The following is a 27,692-nucleotide window of genomic DNA, read 5'->3' as shown; positions in this document are numbered from 1 at the left end:
CTGCAGGGCAAGGCGCGTGATAGCAGGCGACATGAAGTCTTGAAGCCTCCCTGGGTCCCCGCTTTTCGTTACCCCTTCCAGCGAAAAGTCCTGCCTGCCGAGAGTCGAATGCAGTGAAACGCACTCCGCCGTGAAGTCATGAACTGCCAAGGCAGCGGCCTCTGCAAAACTGATGCTTTCAGGTGGACTGACTTGATTCCATTACCATGGAGAAAGGAGAACTGCTGCTGCAGACGCCAGAACTGTCAGCCAACTTTAGTAACGGGACTGCTTGACACGCCTCTGACCGACGTGGAAATATGCCAGGAACCCCTCCACAAAGCAGAAGGAAGCAGCTACACAAGAGGAATCCAGGGAAGGGCTTTATTAGACAGCAGTTAGGGCATAATGCATTTCGGCTGTGACGCCTTCATCGGATGCCTGCTGCTCACCAACATCACGAACTCGCCTCCGCTCTGAATGTTCCTGCAGTGCTCTCATGATAAAGAGCAGGCACCTCCCCCAACCATGTGATCTTCCACCTGAGGCAACACGGTAGGTACTGCAATTCCCAGAATACAACATCCCTGGGCTGGTGGTAAGTGGGGAGGTAAAATGTTCAACCAAGTGGTGGTGTCCTGCAGGGCAAGGCGCGTGATAGCAGGCGACATGAAGTCTTGAAGCCTCCCTGGGTCCCCGCTTTTCGTTACCCCTTCCAGCGAAAAGTCCTGCCTGCCGAGAGTCGAATGCAGTGAAACGCACTCCGTCGTGAAGTCACGAACTGCCAAGGCAGCGGCCTCTGCAAAACTGATGCTTTCAGGTGGACTGACTTGATTCCATTACCATGGAGAAAGGAGAACTGCTGCTGCAGACGCCAGAACTGTCAGCCAACTTTAGTAACGGGACTGCTTGACACGCCTCTGACCGACGTGGAAATATGCCAGGAACCCCTCCACAAAGCAGAAGGAAGCAGCCACACACAAGGAATCCAGGGAAGGGCTTTATTAGACGGCAGGTAGGGCATAATGCATTTCGGCTGTGACGCCTTCATCGGATGCTTGTTGCTCACCAACATCACGAACTCGCCTCCGCTCTGAATGTTCCTGCAGTGCTCTCGTGATAAAGAGCAGGCACCTCCCCCAACCATGTGATCTTCCACCTGAGGCAACACGGTAGGTACTGCAATTCCCAGAATACAACATCCCTGGGCTGGTGGTAAGTGGGGAGGTAAAATGTTCAACCAAGTGGTGGTGTCCTGCAGGGCAAGGCGCGTGATAGCAGGCGACATGAAGTCTTGAAGCCTCCCTGGGTCCCCGCTTTTCGTTACCCCTTCCAGCGAAAAGTCCTGCCTGCCGAGAGTCGAATGCAGTGAAACGCACTCCGTCATGAAGTCACGAACTGCCAAGGCAGCGGCCTCTGCAAAACTGATGCTTTCAGGTGGACTGACTTGATTCCATTACCATGGAGAAAGGAGAACTGCTGCTGCAGACGCCAGAACTGTCAGCCAACTTTAGTAACGGGACTGCTTGACACTCCTCTGACCGACGTGGAAATATGCCAGGAACCCCTCCACAAAGCAGAAGGAAGCAGCCACACACGAGGAATCCAGGGAAGGGCTTTATTAGACAGCAGTTAGGGCATAATGCATTTCGGCTGTGACGCCTTCATCGGATGCCTGCTGCTCACCAACATCACGAACTCGCCTCCGCTCTGAATGCTCCTGCAGTGCTCTCGTGATAAAGAGCAGGCACCTCCCCCAACCATGTGATCTTCCACCTGAGGCAACACGGTAGGTACTGCAATTCCCAGAATACAACATCCCTGGGCTGGTGGTAAGTGGGGAGGTAAAATGTTCAACCAAGTGGTGGTGTCCTGCAGGGCAAGGCGCGTGATAGCAGGCGACATGAAGTCTTGAAGCCTCCCTGGATCCCCGCTTTTCGTTACCCCTTCCAGCGAAAAGTCCTGCCTGCCGAGAGTCGAATGCAGTGAAATATATATATATATTTATATATTGTCAAGCAATGGCCTTGCAACTTGGGAGATCACTCGACGGCGCTCATGTGTGATGCAGCCTCCCTCCTTACTTCACATAATTTTTTGTTTTTGCCCAACGCGTTTCAAGGTAGAAACCTCTTCTTCTGGGGCTGTGAATGAAAAAATCTGTGAGCCTCGCATACCATTTCCGGTTTTATTTAATTCTTGCACCTCCCTCCAATGATATATGGCACAGTTCAAGGCATTATGGTGCATGATGGGACATTTAGTTCTCAGTGCGAGAGTCAGATGGTAATTCAATGTTTTTTCACCTTTTAAATCATATTATTACCTTCGTAGGCTGTTTTTCATTCAGGCAGACTTAATTAGCATATTCAGCGCCGTAGAAGAGGTCTCGTACCTTGAAACGCGTCGGCAATTTTACTGAAAGTGGAGTTTGGGGGCAGGCATACAAGCGCAAAGCCGGATGGCGGAACACTGTTGTGTGCTTTCCTAATGCTTCAGGCACTTGGATGATGAACTACTTGCACGGCAGCCTGGCCGTGGGGAAAGGCACCATCGCTTACTGGAAAAGGAATGTTTCTCTCCAGCTGGGCGAGGCTGGAGTCGTGAACTTTTACAAGACTCCCTTGGCACTGTGTGCGCTTCAAATGAAGCCTGCCCTCATGCAAACACGATCCTACTCAAGGAAAAGAATGGAGTATAATTTAGTAAATCAACTCAAACTTGCTCAAAGAAAAAGCATTTAAAAACGTAACACAGACTTCAAGTCCCAGCAATCATGCTAGTGGCATTACAACCAACAAATGACCACTGGGGGGCTTGAAATAAAAAGAGCCGAAAACAGAGCTTACGTTTTTCGAGTGATTTGCTGCAGCCCTGGAAGAAGAGGTCTCGTACCTTGAAACGCGTTGGCAATTTTACTGAAAGTGGAGTTTGGGGGCAGGCATACAAGCGCAAAGCCGGATGACGGAACACTGTTGTGTGCTTTCCTAATGCTCCAGGCACTTGGATGATGATATATATATATATATATATATAAATATATATATTTTTTTTTTTTATTTTTTTTTTTTTTTTTCAGAGACCCTAGCAATATGAAAAAGAAATCGAAGAAACTTCCCAAAACACAGTATGATGCGATTGAGGTCTTCAGTGATGCAGTTCTTATGGACTTTGAAAAATTGGCAAAAGAAAAACTAGATGTGAAAAACTCAAATATAACTCAGAAAGAATGGGAAGCGATAAAATCTTTACGCAGTGATGAAACCATTGAGATCAAACCCTCTGATAAGGGTGGAAACATTGTCATTTTCACCAAAGAGAACTATCAGGAGGAGGCCCTGAGACAACTAAGGGATACAGACTGTTATAAAACAATCAACAGGGCAGAATATAACAAGAGCATTACGGACTTCCACAAAACTATTGGGAGGCTGGAAAGATCAAGGAATGCTCAACATGGACGAACTGTTATATCTACGATGTGAATCGCCCATTCTCCCCACATTCTATCACTTGCCAAAAGTCCATAAAAATCCAAAGAGACCTCCCGGACGACCAATTGTCTCGGCAATTGGTAGTTTACTGGAAAACGCATCCAGGTTCATTGATGGTTACATTGCACCAATTGTAAAGGAACTTCCCTCTTATGTGAGGGACACACAGGACTTTCTTCGATTGATTGACAATATTGCCTGGGAACCAGGTTTCCTATTAATAACTCTTGACGTTGTTAACCTCTATACCTGTATTGCCCATGAGAACGGTATTGCTGCAGCAAAGTGGTTCCTGGATAAGAAACATGACCAATACCGGGACCACAATGAAATGCTGATACAATTGATGACATTCTGCCTAAATAACAACATATTTTTGTTCGCAGGTCAGCTGTATAGACAGGTTAGAGGAACATCTATGGGATCATGCTTCTCTCCCAGCTACGCAAATTTATTCGTCGGCTGGTGGGAGAAGCACGAGTCCTGGGGGGAGGCCAAAGACCAGTGGACAGACAACATTCTTCTATGGACAAGATACATAGACGACCTGTTTGTGGTTTGGCGCGGTAGTAGAACCTCGGCTGAGGAATATATTGCCGCACTTAACAACAACAACTGGAACCTCAAATTTACAAGTACAATCAGTGACACCAGTGTCTATTACCTTGATCTGGAGGTCTATGTACATAAGGGGAAAATACAAACCCGGTTCTATAGAAAACCTACGGCAGGGAATGCTGTTTTACATGCAGCTAGCCAGCACCCCAAATGCCTAATCGGGAGCATTCCGTATGGCGAATTCCTTCGCCTGAAAAGAAACTGCTCGGACGAGGAGGAGTACGTTCAGGCAAAGGAGGAAGCTAAAACGAGATTCCAGATCAGAGGATATTCTCATAACGTACTGTGAAGTGCGGATGAGAAATCCAAGAAAATCCCAAGAGACCAACTTTTGGTAGCAAAACAGGTGTCAAAACAAGAGGAGAGTCCCAGAATGATAACCACATTCAACTCGAAGTCAGCAAGGATAATGCACATATTTCAAAAGAACTGGCATATCCTCAATACTGACCATGTAATGAGAAAAGTCCTTCCAGACAGAGCTATAATAACATACAAACGTAGTCAGTCTCTGGCGGACCATCTTGTCCATAGTCACTATGTGTCCAACAAGAAGAAGTCTGTACAAATCTCTAAATCCAAAGGATATTTTCCATGTCGAGCCTGCAAGGCCTGTAAAAATAGTAAAACAATAAGAACATACCCAGGTAAAACTGATGGAAATGAGCCCGAGAGAAACATAAAAAAATTACTCAACTGTAATTCGGAGTACACCATCTACTGCCTCCTATGTCCGTGTGGGAAAAGCTATATAGGCAGTACAATCAAGCCTACTAAAATGCGAATTCTCGAACATATGCGGGCAATTGTGAATAGAGACAAGTCGTACCCTGTGGCACGACATTTCGCGGAATTCCACAAAAGCGACAGGGACCAGCTTAGCTTTTACTGTATTGACCAAGTGGAACGTACCGAAAGGGGTGGTGACAGAGAGAAAGTACTCCGTACTCTTGAGTCTAAATATATCATTGGGCTAAAAACAACGGTTCCCTGGGGACTCAACAATAATGAGGAAATGTGGGTACATCTGTAAAAACAACTGGGTACGGAATAACATCTGACAGTACCTTCTCCCACAAGCAGGTTCTTGCAAGAGCCACATTCTCTGAGTCATATTGAAAATTCTACTTGACTTTGCCCATTCAGGGCTTAATAAAACGTGCATATCCAATAGTTCCACCTAGGCCCATCCAGGGCGCAGGTTTAAGAGGTCAAAAAGTCCTGGATACGATGCAAAAATAAAGGCATTGGTCCGAATGAAATATGATTATAAACATCGTAGCAGGCAGAGTAGAATAATGTTTGACACAAAATCTCAGCATGCATGCACTTTTGATAAAAAAGAGTAATGCTTACCTGAATGTTTTTAAATTGCACTGAGCACTTTATGATATTACAACGCCATGATGACTATATGTATGTTTTTGCGAAATTTGCACACTAAAAGATGGCCGCTGCGATTCTTTTGCTGAAAATGTAAACCGTCATTTATGTATATGATGAGGTGGCTTTAAATGGCGCTGTATAGTACTTAACAGGTGAACACTGACGAAGCCTTTTGGCGAAACGCGTCTGTTGTGGGGGTAGGGGCTTTAATTAAAAACTCATAAACCTATGGTATCGTGTGCTGGTTGTTTGTCTAGCCGAATTGGAGTGGACTGTTCCTAAATATATATATATATATATATATATATATATATATCACAACAAAACGGTCCATAAGTGGGGGGGGGGGCACTTTCACAGCTGGTGCTCATGGCGGGAGGGGGCCAACTCCCACTGCAATATTGTTCAGCAAACATTCAATTTACGGCACACTTCTCAGCAGTAGTTTAAGATTCTTTATTTAGATCTCCTTCTCTCCACCTATGCGTTTCAAACACAGGTTCTTGATCACAGTAGTTTTCGAGAGTCCCAATAGTAGTTCTCCACGTTACCCATAATGAGGTATTGTGGGAACTGTAGTTGATTATTTCATTTCAAATACATCACATAATAGCCATCAGAGTTCTGTTGCTTTTGTATCCACTTTTACATATTGATTATTTAGATTTAAGTTGTTTTGTTTATATCATGTACCCAAATTAATACATTAATCCATGATATTTACTTTTAAATCAAAATGATATATGTTTCTCATATCAAAAATTATATGACCATATGATTTATGACTAAGTGTCTGACAAAATATTTTTTATATTTGCTAGATAATTAATCTACACCTAACGATCTATACTCAATTTAGGGATTTGTCAACAGTAACAAAAAACAAAATGACTATGCTATTCTTGTGATCAAAAAACATAACATATTCTATCATGGAGGGTGGGGGCTCATTTTTGAAGTGTTTCTTATTGAAGGTTTTTCTCAGTTGGGGCAATGGTAAAATCGTATAAAGTCTGTCACAGTTCTCAGGGGCACTTAATTCAAATTGGGGGATATTTACAAGGTATTTACAGAGTGTTTATAAGTGTATATACATTTCCTTGTCCCCAATGAGCCCAATCGGAACCTTTGTTCGGAACCGTATATTTAGTTTGGATTCCAAATGGCTCAGCTCCAAGACATGATTGCCTCCTCTTTCGTGTACCGGTATAGTAGCTAGTCCAGAATATTTAATATCCATCCAATTGCAATCGGGATGTGTTCTCATATGTTTGCCATCGCATAAGTAGTGTCATCATTTTTCACTGCTGTTATGAGTTCCAACACTCACTTTTTTAACCGACATATCGTGCTCCCAATATATCTTTTGCCACAGAAGCACTCCAGCATGTACACAACGTGACTTGTTTCACAATTGATGTTATCCTTGACTTCAAAAACTCTTTCTCTTGGATCTTTGATGGAATTTAAGTTTCTCACAATTTTGCATGCTTTGCATGTTTTGCATCTTCTGAAACCTTGCCCCTAACCATGTTGTTTTTTTGGGACTTTCAAAGTGACTTCTTACTATGGTATCCGATAGGGATGGTGCTTTCCTATATGTGATCGTGGGCAATTTCCAAGATCTTTTCCAATGTCCGGATCTTTTGTTAACAGATTCCAGTATTCTTTCAATATTTTTTGAATTTGATAGCTCTCTTTACTGTAAGTCAAAATTAGGTGTGGTCTTTCGTCTTTGTCATCTTTCAATTTATTTTCCATTAGAGTCTCTGCTCTGCTTTTCTGCCTAGCTTGTTTTTATATCCTCTGTGCAGGAAGCGTGCTGTTGTTTCTTTCAATTTTTTACCATTTCACTGCGTTCTGAGCAATTACGCTTCATACTAATGAATTCCCCATGAGGGATGCTCCTTATGAGAGACTGTGGATGGAAGCTGGACCCATGTAGCAGACTGTTTGTAGCGGTCGCCTTCTTGAATACCGAGGTGTGGATTTTATTGACTTTGATGTACACCCTCGTGTCCAGAAATTCTATTTGGTTAGGGTGAATGTTGTGGGTACATTTCAGCCCAACTTCATTATTATTCAGAATTGTCAGATACTCCAGGAATTGGTTTTCAGTTCCTCTCCACAGAAGGAAAAGATAGTCTATAAAACGAAGCCATAAGGCTACCCTCGCTGTATGCTCGTCATTTTCCTCTCCCCAAGCTATGCACTTCTCCCACCACCCTATCATGAGATTTGCATAGCTTGGAGAGAAAGAAATTCCCATAGCAGTACCACACTTCTGGGAATACAGGTTTTTATTAAAGAGGAAAATATTGTTCTTAAGACAAAGTTCCATCATTTCTATCAGCATAACTGAGTGTTTTTGTTCACCAATAGGTCTCTGTTGAGAAAATAAGAGGTAGCCTTTATTCCAACATCATGTCCAATAGATGTGTACAATCACACAACATCAATGGTGACTAATAGATAGTCTGGCTGCCAGATGGTTTCCATAAGGATTCTCAAAAAGTCTCCAGTACCTTTGATGTAAGGACTGAGGGTCGGTACTATCGTTGCAAGAAAATGATCCACATATAGAGGAACGTTTTCATAAAGACTGCCACAGCTAGATATTATAGGGCGTCCTGGAGGTTTTTTCAAAGTTTTATGGATTTTTGATAGGAAGAATGTGGTAGGAACCACAGGAGTCTCTACCAAAAGAAATGTATTTTCGTCCTCGTTGATTAGATCTTGTTCAAACCAGTTATTTACTCTTTTGTTTAGGTCAATGATTAGGTTATTCATTGGATTGGTTTTTAGGACTTCATAGTTGGTAATATTGTTGATTTGCCACATTGCTTCCTTAACGTAGTCTTGTTTATCCCTTATTACCAGGTTGCCACCCTTGTCCGCCAGTTTAATTTCAATTAGGGCGTTGTTTTTTAGAGAATTCAATGCTTCTCGTTCTTTAACCGATAAATTTTCCTTTTGCTTGTTGTTCTTGACATTATCCAAATTATCAAATTCTGCCACTACCAGGTCATAAAAGGTATCCACCTTATTTACATGGATATAGTGCAGGGCAAAATTTGGATTTGCTTTTGAATTTGGTTCTCTTTTGTTGAGTTGTCATGATCCCCATTTCATTCAGCATCTGACTGCCCGATAATTCAGTGTCTTCCACATCATTGGCTAGTTCATATGCTGTTCTTAATGCTGGTATATCTCCTACTGTATATGATGTTTCAGGGTCAGGGTCAGATGTCGCCGATGTTAAGTTGTCCACATTTAGTCTTTCAGGTGACCTTGTGAAGTATTTTTTAAATTTTATTTTTCTGATGTATTTATGCACATCAATTTTAGTTTCTACTAAATCATGATGCCTTTCAGGGCAAAAAGACAAGCCCTTATTCATGAGCGTAGGTTCAGCATCAGAGAGTTGGTATTTCGATAGATTGACTATTAGATCTTGTTTTTTCTCTCCTTTGATCTTCTTTAGTTTTTCATCACTGTGCGATTCCGTAGATGATAGCCTCTTCCTCTTTCGACACTTCGTCTTGTCTTGCGTTTTCTTCCCTGGATGAGAAGGCCCCTCTTCCTCTGCCTCTTGATCTTGTTCTGCCAGTTCCCTGGCCCTTCCTCTGTTTTTGGGATGTTGCTGGTCCTGATAGAGTATCTTCATCTCGTCTAAAAAGATAAGTGGTGAGTTGTTGTTGAACTTAATTCACCAGACTCGGATTCGCTCTGTGTTGCACTGGAGGATTCTTGTGCTGCTTGTTTTTTAGTATCACATTGTTGCTTAATCGTATCAAACCTTTTTGCAAATGTGAAAATTGTACCATTTTCATACTCAAATTCGTCTCTCTGAAACTTTCTTTGCTTGCGCAGTTGTACTTCTTCCTCATGTTTGTCAAGATTGCGATCCATATCCATTTGAAATTTCTGAAGTACATCTTCCGACTGATTTGATGTGTGGATTTGTGATTCAATTTCAGCAATTTTTTTATGAAGTTCATTTACATCAACTTTTGCATATTTGATGATTATCAGCATCATTGTTTTGGAGCAATCCATATTGTTACGCCCCCACTCTTACAATGTAAAGATATGCAATCCTCTGGGCCCCCTTCCACATTCAACATATTTTTCCAGCGTTATAATTTCCCAACTGCAGGAGATCTCTTTGCGCAGTAATCTCCCCAGTTGTATAAACAGTTGTTTTATTGTAGTTGCCACAGGGCGTCCTGTATCTGATGTCCCACCCATATTGCAGGTTGGATTGCTGCTTTTTTAAAACATATTCTGAGCCACTTCAGCTCGTTTTGTTGCTCTTGCTTCCATTTAGACGTTTTGGCTTTATTGACTTAGCCAGTCGCCAGTTGTTGATTCCCTTAATATATTTTCTCCAATCCCCACACTCACATGAAGTGTATTCAATATCATGAGACTCCTGAATGCTATTCCAAGGGGCAGAGAAGGTACAGTTGATAGAATTCTTCCTCTTCCACTGTTTACGAAAGCTTATAACTTTGCTGTCGTTTGATGAATCTTCATGAAATTTTCAAAACTAATTCTTTGTTCATATCAGCTCCTATGTTGAAAGTTTGGGAGTGATTCGTTAAGGGGGGCCGAGAAAAAATGGGGGTCCCAAACGGGTTTTCTCCATGTTAATTTCCATAGGAAACTTTAGACAAGGCTACAGGTCGAACGGGTGAACGGAATTACCCCAAATTTGGCAGGGAGAATGGTATTGGTCTAGAAAGCACGCTTTTGTTTATTTGGTGTAAATCTGTTCACTAGTTTTTGAGAAATATCGAAATGTACAGATATTGATATTTGGGAATTCTGCCATCTGATTGGCTGAGGCGTTACGAGTTTGCTGCTGATTGGCTGCGAGCGCTTGCAACTAGGAAGTGTTGGCCGCCATTTTATGATTCCGTAGAAGCGAGTAAGGGGAAAAAAGGGCGGAAAAAGTGGGAAAGAGGAGGGTAGGAGCACTGTAACATCTGTGGGGGAGTGCAAAGCGAAGTAGTCACTCTTACCTGTCTGAAAGTGCGGTGTTGCTCAGAGTGACATGGTGATGATATGATATGGTGTTACACTCGGGTATGAAACCGAGAGCCTAAACCGTGAGCGCATTACTGTAAAATGATGTGGTCTGGTCTTTGTAGCATATGTGTGCAAGTAGTGTTAGTAGGCGTTCATACCATACAGGGAGTGGGGAGCGAACTACTGACTGCTATTGTGCGTTTATACTACACCGGAAGTGGGAAGCGAAGTACTCATGCCTACCGGTGTGAAGACTTGGGGATGAAACCGAGGTGATTGCTGTAAAGGGATGGGCTCTGGGCGCTGTAGTATATGTGTGTGGGAAGCGAAGTACTCACGCCTACAGGTGTGAAGAGTCGGGGATGAAACCAAGCTGATTGTTGTAAAGTGTTGGGCTCTGGGCACTGTAGGATACTAGCAGCTGTAGTATAACTGTGTAAGTAGTGTTAGTATTTGTTTATAGTATATAGGGAGTGGGAAGCAAAGTAGTCACCCCTACTGGTCTGAAGACTCTGGGATTAAACTGTGAGTCTAAATCGTGAACTAATTGCTGTAAAGTGATGTACTCTGGGCGCTGCAGCATACCTGTGGAAGTAGTGTTAGTTTGCATTTATACAATACAGGGAGTTGGAAGCGAACTACTCACCCCTACCGGTCTCAAGACTCGTGGATGAAACCATGAGCTCATTGCTGTAAATTCATGTGCTCTGTGTAGTATTCTAATGTAAATCATAGTAGAATGTTAGTATGTAATTCTACTAGAATGTAATGTATGTAATGTTAGAATGAAGGGTTGTCATGAAGGGAACCTTGGGGAGTTTGTACACGGTGCTGGAGAAGACGGTTGCTTTGCTGTCTGCTCGTGTTGGTGGCTGTTTGAGGTGTCTTGTTTTCCTGCAATAATACTACTGCTGTCTGCCTCTTCACAACGTAAATTTGGCGATGAGCGGGAGCAGGAAAAAAAAGGCAGCACTCGCCATTATTTCAAAATTGCTTGCCTTGTGCTGAAAACCTGTTTTCTTTGTGTAGCTGTTTCTATTCATCCCAGGCTTGTCGGCTCATTGAACTATGTCATCCGACCTCTGGTAGGAATTATATTTTTAGATTTTGCGCTTCCTCTGCCTCTTCACTACACTCTGGCCGCTGTACTACACGTGTGTATGTAGGGTTAGTATGCGTTTATACTAATTCTGTAGTTATGCAGTAACTAATGCATCATTGTACTAGAAAGCGAGAACTCCCAGGCGCAGCTCATACAATGTCCCGGGGTGTGCATCTGCGAGACCTGTGTGTTTGCTAAAGGAGGGCGGGTGCATGGCTTCCACCCTGTGATAGTAAATCCTTTTTGACTAGTTGAAGCGAGAGGAGGAAAACCTTGTATCGCTTTAATAGAGCGGATCCGATGGTAAAAATGGGAGAGAAGGAAAAAAAAAAGCGGAGTCTCACGCGTTCATTTAAATGAGGCTCCTGGTGGGTAAAGTTTCGTGGCCAATCCTATTATTATATTGCGGGGTCTCTGTAGGACTGGGGATCTTAATGTCACATGTAAATTAGGCACGGGAGGGCACAGAGACGTTTCGCAGCCTATGGGCCCGTCCCCTTCCCGGGCATTGTTTACTAGTTGATCGGGGGGTTCGAAGCCAACTGAATTCCGGGGATCGCCGCCCTCCCGGGCTTTATTTAAATATGCAGGGTTGGCCTTGGCAGTCCCTGAAGCCTCAGTGGTCCTAGGCAGTGCCTTATTGGTTCTGTAATGACGCGGGCAGTACTCATGGTGTTATATAGTGATACACTCATAGAACCCTTGCAGTTGTAGAATTACCCAGGCTTCATTTGTGTAATAGTCAGTTGGATTATGTTTTGTAGGTGCACTGCTAAGTTAAAAATGTTTGCCCTCATAATCTTTTATAAACAGACGGTTTTCACAGTGAACTGTCAGAAAAGGAAGATCTATACACTCAGTTTATTGGAAAAAAATAACCTTTATAAAAACAGAAATAAATGGAAAAGTCAGTTTATTAAAACAAACAGTATAAAATAAAATATGTGGGTTGGACTCCTGTGGCAGCAGCGTTCAAAACCTGCAAGACAAAAATTAAACATAAGTATGTGTGCCATGTGGAAGAGGTAAAGAAAGGTAGTCTGAATGAAAGGACGATACTGAGAATGGGAGGGAGAGGGAGTGAGTGGAAGGGACAAGGGGAGGGAGAGTCAAAAGAACAGAGGAAGGAGGAGACAGAGCGTCAGCCTACTGTACCTAGCCCTCAGTGTTTACCTTTTCATCACGCTGGGGTCCACGAGAAAGAGCGTGGTCCAGCAAATCCTTAAAATGAAACATATGAATGAGGGCAGAGATTACATTGTTAGGTACAGGAATATCGCTTGCCTGAACCTGTGCACCCAGGGCCTACAGTACGGTCCACTAGGTCCTTAAAATGAGACAGAGATGTGACTGAATGAGGTCAGAGATCACATCATTACGCACGGTAATATCGCTTATTCGCGCGTGCGCACTCAGGGTGATGCACCAATCCCCTCCCGCCGCACCGCGGTCAACACGTGTCTGTAGGGCAGAGCTGCCCGGTTGCTCAGGCCTACAGTACAGTCCAGCAGGTCCTTAAAATGAGACAGAGTTGTGACTGAATGGGGTCAGAGATCACATCATTACGCATGGCAACATCGCTTATTAGCACGTGCCCAGTCAGGCTGATGCACCCCACCCCTCCTGCAGCACCAAGCTCGAAACGTGTTTGTAGGGCAGAGCTGCCCACTGGCTCAGGCCTACAGTACGGTGCAGCAGGTCTTTAAAATGAGACAGAGATGAGACTGAATGAGGTCAGAGATCACATAATTACGCACAGCAACATCGCCTGTTCGCATCTGCCCAGCCAGGGTGATGCACCCCACCCCTGCTGCCGCACCGCGCTCAGTTGGAGCCCCTGTACACCCAGGCCGCTCTGCTCACCTGCTGTCATTGTTGTGTGAGCAAACACTATGAGCAGCAGTGCTCACAATTCAGATTGAGTGTTGATTGCAGGATAGTGTACACCTCATGGATCCATTTCGAAGATCACGGGCAGTAGAGCTCAAAATTTAGAGCCAGTGTTGATTGCCAGGATGGTGTACACTTCATGAATCCCTTTTTTTTATTGCGCATTGTGATATGTGAGGTGGATGCAGCCATTTCACCTGAGGCAGTGTGGAAGAAGTGGGACATGTGGCGTCGTCGTTATCCTAATTATACGTACGCAAAGTGGGCTGGGCTTGCATACGCCAGGCCAGCGTAGGGGTGTGAATAATTATTCCGTGGACCTTGGTGTTGTTCAGTTCCTGCCTGGCCAGGAAGTGTACTTATGTGTGTTTCTTTTGTGGTTTTGATGTCGCAGAATGAGCAATTTACATTAATGTATCAGTGATTTATAAGACAGTAAATACGTGTTAGTATCTGTATAAATAAGTGATGTGGTATGTCTAAAAACAACGAAGTTGGTGTGTATAACTGTATACATGAGTAAATGGGTATGTGATTAATTCTTTGCTTTACTGACTAGGTATGTGAGTAACTCTATGGATGAGTAGAGGAGTTCAACTGCATGTATAGACGTATGAGTGCATATTATAGTCCTGTATTGAAGAGTAACTACAAGTATAAGTGACTGAATGTGTGTGTGTAGACCTAGGAAATAGTGAGTGTCACGTAGTATATGGCATTCTTGTGTGTGCAGTTTAAAAAAAAGAGTAGTCTATATTTTAGAACGGGTGTATCAAAGTTTATATTAGAGCATCAGTATGTGCATCAGATTATCACGCGGATGATGTCATTTGAGATGTCATCAGTGATGTCATTTGAGATGTCATCAGTGATGTCACTGACCATGTCATGAGTGATGTAATATGTGACATCATCAGCAGTGCATTGCAGGCGCACAAGTTATGGTTAGCTCAACTAACTATAACACGTGAATTTCTATGGTTTTACATGAGTCAAATGTTCAACTAACTATAAGGTCCTTGAATCCTATGTTTTTTTAGTGAATTTCTAACGTTTTTTTAAATGCTAATTCCGAACTAAAACATCTGTAAAACCTATGTTTTTTTCAGTGAATATATATATATAATAATCAATGAGGCAAGAGTTAGTTACCAATGCACCGACACAGGACAGAGGCAACATTTGGCTCAAAGCACAGAGAGGCTTCTTTAGATGCGCCAAATGCAAGGCGTGCAAGCATGGAACCAACACGGGTCTGGGCGCTGATGGCGGAGGCGGCGTGAGTGGCGAGCTCCGTCCCTGAACCCGCCGATTATCCTGAAAAACTGCCCTGATAACGGTGATAGAGAAAGAAAAGGACGTAGGAAGGTGGTCGGAAGCTTTCGTGCCTACCAGGTAGTGAATTGGCGCCTCCGGGAGCCCTTGGCAGCGTGTTAAAGTCAAGAGCTGAATCGGTGTGAGCGGACGCAAGATGGCGGCTGGACCCGATCGAGGGAGCTAGCTCAAGACCACGTCGGATCAAGGTGCAGAGGCGCGACTCTGGGCACGAACAGCAGCGGAGGGGCGGTTGACCCACTGCGGCCTCGCATGAATTCTGAAGCGGACACAAATTGAGGCGGACTGGGACTCAGCCGGAGGAAGAGTCACGGAGTGAACGAAGCAACCAAAAGGGTGGTCGTGGAGATGACGGCATCAAGTACAGGGCCCAGCGCTGAATGTACAGCGCAGCCGGGAGCAGGCTGATTATAAGGCACGAGCGGTCCCGACACGCTGCACGTGGCAGTGGTGGATCAAGAATCATCACGGGGATTCGGTGCCACAGCTTTGAAGTCATTGGAATTGCGGTGTACCTCCGAGGGCACAACGACAGAGGCCTGGGACGAGGAAGCAGAGGCAGGAGTGCTCTGGAGCAGTGCAGTTGGAGTTGAGGTGCTCGAGGCTCCCTTACTGGTCGGTGAGTGCGGTGTGGCGGGCCTGTTCTTAACGCTGCAGTGGTGGGGGCAGGAGCAGGCTCACGGCGCTGTGCAGCCGGGGGCTACGGAGGGTCGACCGGCGATGGGCGCCCACGGCGGACGCTAAATACGGTTGGCAGCACGAGCTGATTCCAAGTTTGGAGAGCCGAAGACAGGGGTTACTTACGGCTGAGACATGAAGCCCAAAAAGGAAGGAGGAAGATGCCGACCCTGCGAGGGCTCATGGAGGGGGAGATGTTGATGAAACGTCAACATCGGAGCAGAGACTGAACATCCGCTTTGATCAGATCCTGGAGGCCATAAGAGCAACAAGAGAGGCCCTCCATCAGGACATATCTCAGGTGGCGACGGGACTGGGGTTATTACGAGCGGATCATTCGAAACTGGCGGATAGGGTCAAAGAATCCGAACTACTTCTTCAAGACTTCAAACCAGCGGTGGTCACAGTAGAACATAAACTGGATGATGCGCTACGGCGACTGGAGACCCTGGAAAAGAGGGCCGAGGACGCGGAAAGTCGCAATCGGCGCAACAACGTCCGAGTGGTGGGACTGCCGGAGCGGACATGGTTGCGTATCTAGAGAACTGGTTAAGGACTACAGTGGCCCCAACGGGTCTATCACACTTCTTTACACTCGAGAGAGTACATAGGGTCCCGGCCAAGCCGCCTGCGCCGGGCAGCCCTCCTCGCCCGGTGGTGGCTAGAGTCCTCCATTATAAGGATAGAGATCTCCTCATCCAAAATGCACGCTCGGTTGGTCCTTTTCAAGTGGACAATAGTGCTGTAACCATATTTCCGGATTACACCCAGGAGATACAAAGGCGTAGGGCATCATACCAATCTGTTAAGAAGGAGCTTAGGGAAGAAGGTATACAGTACTCTTTGTTGTTCCCCGCTAAACTGAGGGTGATAATCAATGGGTCGACACAGTTCTTCGAAACACCGGAGGAAGCTTGGTCGTGGCTTGAAAAGTACAGGGCAGGCACGGACCGGAGGACTATGGGAGAGAGTGGACTGCCCAAACCACCACGAATGCGCCAATCACAGCGTCTTCGCAAGAAAAATAAACTACAAAAAGAAATACAACGTGCGCGGATGGCAGCAGATAAGCAAGGAGCATTGGAGGCTACAGCCGCGATCACTGGTTCACAGCAGGAGGATTCAACAAAGGGGACTGACTCCGAAGGAGATAAGAGACGATCTGCATCAGAACCGTCGGATGACGAAAGTACCAAGGGCCCGGAGGTGACGCCCAGATCGGCTGATGATCTGTAGGTGGCTTCTAGCTGACCGAGGTCAAGGAAGACAAACTGTACTACTGACACTGGGAGGCCTGGTAACAACTGTAAACTTTATCATTGTGCCTTAATATTGCGGGGTGATGGGGGCGGGGGGCTGGCGCGGGAGCTGCCGCCTGTCGGAATCGGACCACAACCCCACTGCCCTTAAGGCAGCCTGTAGTGGCTACTGCAGGATAGTAGTACGTGTTTTGATATGGTAGTTGTCAGTCAGTATAGGTTTATTCGATTTTGGTTTAAAATCATAAGTGTACAGTTCAAAATCAGTTACAAGTAAAAACATACATACAATAACACATAATATATGAAGTTAAAAAGTTTTTACCCAGCCTGTGGGGATAAATATCTTAATTATAGCGTACTTTTCACAGGTTAAGCTTAAATCAAACAGTAATTAGTAGGGGTTCCAATACTTGGGACTATAAAACAATGATTCCTGTCTGGTATAGGTGGTAAAGCTACGCCCGCTCGGTACATGGAGTCCTCTGCCCATTATCATGTTGCAGCCTACCTTTAGGCTGGATGTGGGGATGCACGGCATTCTAGGGTAAAAATCATGCAGATCCCAGACGGAGATTGGGCCCTTACCCACTTGGGGTGCACAGGTACGCAGGTTTGGGACAATGTCTCTCTGCCTAAATCTAACGAGTACTAGGTCACCATCAATGTCTTTTGGGAGGGCACCCAGCCAACCCACCCTTCTGACACTCAGTATTGTACCCTCGAGGTTAGGTGGCAGGGGTCTGCTTTTTGCCAACCAAAATTTAACCTTATTCAGCAAATCATGTTGTCTCTCGGTTTTCCCCGGTGTAAGTAATGGAACTCCTGCGAGGACACATACAAAAGGAGCTGCATCCGGAGGGAGTTGGATAGGGGTAGCTTTTTTATACTGTGCTCTAGGAGCAGTAATCTGCGGCAAAAGAGGTTTTAAAAAAGTTTTATGGGCTAATGAGGCTGGTGCGTTAGGTACTATTGATTGGGTTGGAGCCCTTTTATCTTGCATAATTGCCTTGGGGTCATTGGGAGTAGTAGATGGGTGGGAACAATTAGATGTTATAAAGCATTTATTGCATTTATTGGCTATCAAGTTAGATTTGATGGTTTCCTCCATTCCAGTCAGCCTGTCCCCTAGTATGTTTATTTTTTCTATTAGTGGTAATATAATAGAGCTGACCAGTTGTTCAATAAGGGATAGTAAATCAAGCTGAGGAGGAGAAGCTGGAACGACTAATTTCTCGGCAGCCTCAGGAGTCATGGAAGAATTGCTGACTGGAGCTGTGGGGCTAGAGCACAATTTTGGGAATTTTGATTGATTCCCGATGTAATTAACCCCACTATGTTTCCTTTTAACAGATGGGAATTGGGGGGATACTATCCTTTGGGTGTTTTCTGTGTTGGCTTTTTTGGATGAAGGGATGGGTTGCAGGGGGCTAACTGTATCAAGTAATACACAGGAGCTTCCAGCAGGAAGCGGCGATTCCACTAAGACATGTTTGGTTTTACACAGGGTGTTTAAGTCATCTAAACATGCAAAAGCGTACTCTGTCTGCTGTTTGTGTGGGCTGGGGAGATACGCCTTTATCAACTTCTCTAGCAATGGGCAAAGTTGAGCAGTCTATATTATCCCCCTTGCGAGTCATAGTGTGATTTGGGTGTATCAGAATAGTTATCGGCGAATCTTACGCTTCGGAAGGGAGAATGTAATTGGAGAAGGGCAAAGTCAATAAGCGGAGAACCAAAGGAAGCAAATGTCTTTCTTTACCTCTTCATGATGATGAGCCAAGGGGGTGGCCCCGTCCCGTCCTCCTCGGGCCTCTGAGGGCCACAGAGGGCCCGCCCTTTGCCCGGGCTTAGCCCGGCGTCACCCGCGCGCGTCCCGCGACGCGGAAGGGGCTCTGTCTTTTTCTGCGCCTTCCGGACGCGTCAGTGGGCGGGAGGGGGCGGAGCAAAGGAAGCAAAGGTTTGTGGGGGTTGTGGTCCCCCCGCTCGGCGGCCACGTGTAGTTCCGGTCGCGGCGGCGGGGCCACCAGCTGCCAGCAAGGATGGTTGAGATGGTAGTTTGGACGAGGACTAATGATGTGTTATTGGGACCTGTTCTGGGGAGGAGGGTTAGGAAAGTTTTGAGGGTTTTTTTGTGTTTGGGGTTTAGCAGCGCTGGTGTGGGCGCACGAAACGTAAAGGGGAAGGAGGACTGGAGGGGTTGCAATGGGAACGTTACCCGAGTTAAAATGCATCGCATGGCACATGCGTGAATTACATACTATGTCAAGACGTCACAAGATACATGCATATTTAGTGAGAAGGGGGATACAAATAGCGTTGTTGCAAGAGACGCATCTCACCAAACAGGAATGTGTCACACTACAGAAAAGATGGAGGGGCCAGGTGTTTGGTACAACTTACTCAGCATTTGCCAGGGGAGCATTGGTGTGGGTGAGGGCGGGAATCCCGTTTCAGGCCACACACACAGTGGTAGATCCTGAAAGCAGATATGTGGCGGTAGCGGGGAGGCTATATGGTAGAGAGATAGCACTATGTAGTGTATACGCTCCAAAGGTAGACCAGCCCCGATTCTTTGACACCATATCTGGGAAATTAGCGTATTTCCTGGCTGGTCAGGTAATATTCGGTGGAGACTTTAACACAACTACAGATGTGGAACTGGATAGGTCACACCCCCGTTAGGGGAATCCCAGGTTCGAAAGATAGCAAAGAAGAGAGCGGAGTGGCAGAGTGGCAGCTCTTCGTGAGCTACATGTTAGAATTGATGCAGTGCTGTGCACCCAATCACTAGCACCATTGGCAACACACTCTATCTAGCGAGGACTATCTCTGATCATAATCCACAGTTGGTGTCCTTTAAATGGCAGCAGGTGAGGGCGGAGATTCCCACATGGCGACTTAGACCAGACACACTGGAAGATCAAGCCTTTAGGGACGATATCCAGAGGGGTATTGAACAATATTTCACTATTAATAAGGAATCAACATTTGCTAGAGGAATAGAGTGGAATGCTTTTAAAGTGGTAGTGACAGGGCTCTGTATGGGTAAATACAGGGGAGAAAGGACTGTGGCGTTGAATGATGTTCAGAAAGCGGAGGTGGAACTGAGGGAAGTCGAGAAGTATAGAGCAAAGGTACATGTGGAGGGGGATAAAGTAGGCACGCTCCTGGCAAGAATGGCGAACCCAAGAGAGGGGGGATCCCTGGTCCTTAATATCCGATCAGAATCCGGGGAGGTGGTCTATTCTCAGACTGAAGTCATTTTGCGCTTCTTCAGGTACTATACTACTCTATATCAGAGTCATCTAGAGGCGGAAACGTCTGACATTGATAATAATAATAATAATAATAATCCACATTTGTAAAGCGCACAATCACCCGTAAGGGTCTCTAGGCGCTGGGGGCCGTCGGGAAGATTAAGCAAGCTATTGCCCAGAGTCACATGGTGCTGGGCTAATCTGCCGCCGGCCCTGGGGATCGAACCGTGATCCCCAGATTCCGGAGTCAGGCACCCTGGCCGCGGCGCCACACCTCTCAGGAGGATTATTTAGCAGGGCTCGCGCTTCCGCAGCTAGAAGAGGAGGACGTTAAGGTACTTGGCCAGGCTATCACAATAGCTGAGATCAGAGGGGCAATCAAACATACGGCTAGAAACAAGAACCCGGGAGTGGATGGCCTCCCGATAGAATTTTATGCAACATACATCAATTCTCTAGCGCCCCAGTTGCAGGAGGTTTATAATGAAGCTTTTGAATTGGTTACGTTACCTGAATCAATGAGGGTGGCGCTGGTCGTCCCCTTGCTGAAACCGAGAAGGGAGAGTGAGGACGTGACCTCCTATAGACCACTGTCCATGCTGACAGTGGACTACAAAATACTGAGTCGCATCCTGGCCTCAAGGTTACTACCTCACATGACAGCCTTGGTTCATGCTGATCAGGCGGGGTTTATACCAACTAGGAACACCTCACATAGTGTCCGGCGCTTGGTAGGAGTATTAAGTACTGACCTTGGGGCGGAGGCGACTCCAGCAGTATTATCAGTGGATATAAAAAAGGCTTTCGATAGCCTTGAATAGGAATATCTGGACAGGGTTCTAGAGCAATTTGGACTGGGCGAGAATTTCAGATGTTGGACGAAGGTCTTATATTCCTCGGCAGCAGCTAGGGTGCGCCTGGGCGCGACCACATCACCAGAATATCCGGTAAGGAGAGGGACGAGACAGGGGTGTTCACTATCGCCACTGCTATTTGCATTAGGAATAGAACCGTTGGCGGTCTATGACAGATCAGGGACAGAGTATAGCGGTTTGGTCTGCGAGGGATTTCCGCATTTTATATCATTATATGCAGATGATTTGCTCCTGTTCTTAGCGAACACGACGGATTCCCTGAAGGGGGCAGTGAGCATGTTGAGGAACTTTGGGAGAATAGCGGGACTCCGGGTAAATTGGAACAAAACGTGTGTATTCCCACTGAGGGCGGATACACCCCAGCCGCAACTAGATGTTGAATTGGTATGGGAGCGCTCATGCTTCACTTATCTAGGGGTATGAATATTTCATACAGTAGAAGATATGTTGGAAGGGAATGTAGGGCGTTGCATAAGGGCACTTAGGGGCAACATGGCATTTTAGGCAACATTGCCCCTCTCGGTGTTGGGGAAAGTTGCAATACTTAAGATGGGGGCCTTGCGACGCCTACTATATTACTTCCACACACTTCTGATATGGGTGCCTCCTCGGTACTTCCGGGAGTTGAGGACACTTACCATCGATTTTCTATGGGGAGCAGGACGGAGAAGAGTAGCAATGGATACGCTGTTGCGACCAAAACAGGAGGGAGGACTAGCGGTCCCTAATTTTGAACTATATTATCTGGCGGCACAGCTGCAGATCCTAACACAAAATATAGCACGGGAGTTTAGGGGCCCAGAAGAAGCGTGCGGTTCAGGGATACCGAGGCATGTCCTATCCTATATAGTTATGCAACAGCGCCTAGTAATCCGGGATTTAACCATAGAAGAGAAGACCCTGAGGATGTGCTGGAATAGGAGTCAAAAGAGAGCAAAAGTGATGCACCCGTACGCGCCCGAGATCCCTCTAGGCATGTTGACTGCATTTCCACATGGAGGGGACTTTTCCCAACTACTGGAATGGGAGGAGTTGGGGTTGCAAATGGTGGGCGACCTGTATGCCGTTGGCGAATTGTTGCCTTATGAGGCGTTACAAGAACAATTCGGACTTCCAGATGGAGGTTTTCTATTGCACATGGCAGTCACCACTGCGATGATGAAGCATTGGAAGACCGGGCAATCAGAACCGCAGACCACAATGGCTTGCCAGTATGTGGTGATGGCGGCGGGAACGGTCAAAGCGGTCACTTGCCTGCACACACGTATGCTAAATGAAGGTCTGGTACCTCTGACAGGTCTCAAACAGAAGTGGGAAGTGAGCATAGGGAAGTCAATACCAGATGCAACTTGGGGTCGCATCATGTTGCGGACCTGGAAGGGATGTAGGAATGCACGATTTCAGCAGGTACATTTCTTCATGATCCACAGGGCGTACCTAACACCGGGAAAGATCAGGAAGTATTTCCATGTGCAGGACGCAGCATGTCCCAGATGCCTAGCACCTGATGTAGAGTTAGAACTTATGATGTGGGACTGTCCGAAATTGGGGACATACTGGACTGAGGTGGGTAAGCTTCTTAATGAGGTTACGGAGAGGCAAGTGGAATATACTATGGCGACGTGTCTGTTGCTGGGGTTTCCTCACACCATGAAGACCAAGATAACTAGCAAATTCATCGATCTGGGGCTAATTTTGGCCCAGAGGGAAATCACTTGGCACTGGAAGTCAAGGGAGGGCCCATCCAGTAGGCGATGGGCGGACGAACTCCATAAATGGGCCCATAGTGAGAGCATGGTCAGGTTGCGCCAGGCAGCCCGTACGGCTAATGAGAAAAGTCTGGAAGCAGCGCGCACATTGTCCGAACTAGTGAGTGTGTTGAATGATACCCTGTCTCCGGAGGACGAATAGACCGGGAAAAGTTGAGAGAGGTGTTCCTTGTGAGATACAGAAGCATAGATGGAACTCAATAGGTCTCCTCCATTTAAATTGTTGGAAAGAATTGTTGTAGCCCACACCATCAGCAGTTCGGGGAGAGGGGGAGGGTTTTTTTTAGAGGGGGAGTTTGAAACATTCGGTCTATTTAGTATGATAGGTCCAGTTAGCACTCAACGGATGGTATGTTCTAAAATTATAAGTAGGAGGACTTAGCTGATGACCCCGTAATAGTGGGATGGGAATAGAGCGCTACCAGTAGATCACTACAGATAGACATAATAATACCACCAGGACGAGACACCTCGAGAATAGTACTTGAGTAATACATACCACTAAGTGCATGGGTTAAGTTATATGGAGGAATCGAAGAGTAGGGAACTAAAAAAGCAGTTGCTAGACATCTCTGACACAAAGTGATTACGGTTTGCCACGCGGTACTGTTCGCGACATTAATAATGAACGCCGCCCGGCCCCCGGGTTGTGGGCTAAATGGCTGTGTCATACTTATGTTGTACTGTAAATGAGCATGTCGCGATATACGCTGGTGAGTAAACCAGAATGAATAGATGTACAATGTCTAGCTCTGCAACAAAAATAAAGTAAAAAAAAAAAAATGGAACCAACACGAAAACAGTCAAGACCCCACTCAGAAAAACCCTGCTTGAAATAAGGGAACACTACACTTGCAAAACAGATTTTGCAGTGTACGTATATGTGGGAAGTACCATCCATCCAGTACATGTGAGGATATTACAACACCTCAGGGCGATTGCAAACGATGACCCCACATACCCTGTAGCACGCCACATTAACACACAACATAGTGGCAGAGCAGAAGACCTGACATATTTTGCTATTGATAGCGTAAAAAGGAACATTAGAGGGGGCAACAGACAGTTGACCTTGAGACGTCTCGAATCCGAGTACATAATCCTGCTAGTCTGCAAAATCCCTAATGGTTTGAATGCGGATGAAGCCATGAGTGTACATCTCATAGTACTAAGACACTCAAATACTGAGCCAGCCACACTTGCATCGCCGCATACACCCCAAGTAAACCCAATCCCTAGAACATCTGATTCACCGTCTCTTTGTACATATGTATATATATTTTTTCACTTTGCACGAAGTGGGATACACACGATATTTTCACTAACTCATGCTTTTTTGTGTGTTTTTTAATCTTAATTTAGTTAAAATCTTTGGCTCTCCTGAACTCACGTTATTACTTAGTACAGCTTACATAGCGATAGAGACAAGAATTTGTCTTCGTTAATACAGAGAAACTCAGCAAAAAACACCAATACTCAGGCCCACTAGGGCTATACACGCGCAGCGTTCCAATACAAACCCTAACATCCGTCTACATTGTCCCAGGACACATAATCACATAAGGCATCCGCATTGAGAAACAGATGCATAAATATAATATAAACACGAGGATGCAAAGGGCGCAGTCCAACAAAATTCTAAGCGATAGGCACTAAACGCCTAGTCAGACAGTCTTATGTCAAAACGCACACAAACAATATTGTTTAAATATTTTTTTGAAATTAGAATGTAAAGTTTAAAACATGACTTGCATTTCAGTCTCAAACTTTCCTATGTCCTTCACTCCCCCACACGTTGTCATGGCAACTCACCCAGCTCCTACGTGTGTCACAAGTGCAAAATGTAACATGAGATAATGGCGGATCACTGTACTGAACACAGGTTTTTTAACAGGTTTTTAACATATAATTTGTGTGTAGCAACAATGATTGGTTGTCGAATAGCAATTTTTCAATTGTTTTATCTTGTCTGAATAGTAATAGTTTTTTACAAATGGAATGTATGAACCAAAAATTTAGTGTACCCCCGCTTATCTAATTTTTCCTGATGTAAATATTTTATACCTTTTATTCCATTTTAGCGATTTTAGAAATTTCTGATGAATTGTGTAAATCTTTCCCCCATCCATGACATAGGGCCTAGTCAGTTATTAAAAATCTTTGGCTGTGACGATGATTTTAAATTCTAATGTGATGTACTTTTATTATGCACTTTTATGGTTTAGAAAAAAAACGAAATAAAGTTTGAATTGAATTGAATTGAATAAAGATGTAGTGAACAAGGCGGACTTGTCCGTCGAAACGCGTCTGGTCATTTGGAATAAATATTCTCTTTGATCTTTACCCCACGGAGTCGGTGCCTGATTTATATCTGTGAAACCAGGATTGGCGAAATATATATATATATAAAAAAAAAAAATATATATATATATAAAGATAGATAGATAGATATAGATATAGATATAGATATATATATAGATAGATATATATATATATATATATATATATATATATATATATATATATATATATATATATATATATATATATAACCTACTGGCGGTCGCCAGTAGGTATATATAGTTAGGATTTTTTCTCTATGGGATTTCTGAAAATTCTATGTCTAATAACTTTGGCGTTTGTGGACGGAATCGGCTGAAATTTTCAGGAAAATGGCACATTTTGTTTCTGAGCAGCTCCTGGAAATTTGGGGGGGTTTCGTCAAGGGGGGGCTGAGAAAAAAGGGGGGTCCCAAAACACGTTTTTAACATTGAGTTTTCCATAGGGCGGTTGGACTCACTTTTAGCTCGAACGGCTGAATGGATTTGCACGAAACTTGGCAAAATTGTAGGGACTGTTAGCCCGATGTGCCTTTGCTAGGTCTCAATATATGTGCTTCAGTGGATTTTGAGAAATTAACGTTTAAATCAAGATATATATCTGTAACAGCGCTCCGGGCAGCGATCCGGTTCGCGTACTTTTCGCTTATCGGAACTTTGCGAAGCGAAGCTGATTGGCTCTCCGGTGTCTGTCAACATTCTAAACAGTCCGGTGCGGCCGCCATCTTGTCTCTCGGTAGGATCGAGAGACAAGAGGAGGCCAAAACAAAGGAGGAAATGAAGGAAAGGGGGCAAGGTAGACCCCTTCTGACCCCCTAGGATTGATGAGGGGATATTATAGAGCCACGCTGGGCCCAAAAAAAAAAAAAAAATCCGATTTTTTCGCCGTAGAGACGCGTCTTGGTACGCGAACCGGGCAGCTAACCGGCAGTGTAACGGGAGTCTGAGGAGAAGCTGATTGGCTGTTATCTTTGTAAACAGTCTGGAGCGGCCGCCATCTTGTCTCTCTGTGGGATCAAGAGACAAGAGGTGGAAAAAAGGTGTAAATGAATGAAAGGGGTAAGGCAGACCCCTCCTGAACCCCTAGGATTGATGAGGGGGCTATTAAAGTTCCCTGGAGGGTGAAAAAAAAAATGCGATTTTTCGCGGTAAAGGTGCTTCCTGGTACGTTAACCGGGCAGCTAACCGGCAGCGTAACGGGAGTCCGACATATTGTGTTTTTTGAACGTTTGTGATATGTGCACGTGTGGATTTTGTCTAATTAAGGTTAAAAAAATATATATATCTTTAAGCGTGTTTTGGCGCGCTTACGTTTTGGGTTTGGTTTGCGCTGCAGAGACGATACGTCACGGTTATGGGATGCATCATGAGGCGTCTCACGGGCTACGTGATACGTCACTTAATAAAGAATATATTTTACAGCTATAGATATTAGCTTTTAAAAAACCAATGAAATTCACAGAAAAAACCATAGGTTATAGACCATATATAGTTAGGAATTTGCATTTACAAAACCTTGAAAATTCACTGAAAAAACCATAGGTTATAGACCATATATAGTTAGGGATTAGCATTTAAAAAACCTTATTTTATTTGCACAAAACCATTGAAATTCCATATATAGTTAGTTGCACTAACTATATATCGCGGACCCGCAATCCACTGCTAATGATGTCACATATTACATCATTCATGACATGGTCAGTGACATCACTGATGACATCACTGATGACATCTCAAATGACATCACTGATGACATCACTGATGAGATCTCAAATGACATCACTGATGACATCACTGACATCTCATTTGACATTACTGATTACATCACTGATGATATCATTTATGTGATAATACATCTTCAGACTCTAATATAACCTTAGATACACTCAGTGTAAACAGGCACTCACAGACTGTCACTCATCCATGGAGTTACTCACACACCTAGTCAGTCATGCAAAGAATCAATCACACCTCCATTTCCTCAACTATACAGTTATACACACCTTACTTATTCAAACATATACTAACACATATTTACTCTCTTATACAATCACTGATACAAGTTCACAATGATTCATACAGCCACTTTCACATTCACTGGCTCTTATGTTCACTTATTTATATATGTCAACTCTCACATGGAGTGTGTTTTACATATGTACTTACTTTGACATGTAGAACTGAGATATCCATTCACTCACCAATATACTCATGCACACAGTCAACTGTCCATACAGCTGTTTCTACATGCACTTTTGAAGCCATACACCTAGGGAACCAACTGCTCACACATCTATGCACAGAGTTATACACCTTCCAGCCACCCACACACATACTCAGTCTCCCATACAAATACTTGGGCAACCATTCAATAACCCATATAGTTACTGATATAGCTACTGATTTAAACATGCAGCAGTTTACAGAAGAACATAAGTAATGATTGCCAAATTAAGACACTTTAATCACTAACCCATGCACTCAGTGAGACACATTTAATCATTCTCTCATACAGTCAGTCATGCACCTACTAAATCCTTCATCCAGACACTTATACATCCACTCATTCTTCAATATGTAAGACATATTTTAACTTTACAGAAACATACAGTCACTGGGTGTTGTCATCAGTGATGTCATCAGTGATGTCATTTGAGATGTCATCAGTGAT

General features: G+C 44.7%; 1 protein-coding gene across 1 annotated transcript in view; it reads left to right on the top strand.

The window, feature by feature from the left end:
* LOC147707857 (uncharacterized) overlaps positions 1–27,692 on the top strand; it is a 910,329-nt gene that overhangs the window by 281,460 nt on the left and 601,177 nt on the right. The window lies entirely within an intron of this gene.

Source organism: Lissotriton vulgaris, chromosome 6, assembly GCF_964263255.1.
Source record: "Lissotriton vulgaris chromosome 6, aLisVul1.2, whole genome shotgun sequence".
Lineage (NCBI taxonomy): Eukaryota > Metazoa > Chordata > Amphibia > Caudata > Salamandridae > Lissotriton > Lissotriton vulgaris.
This window is presented reverse-complemented; position numbering and strand designations above follow the sequence as displayed.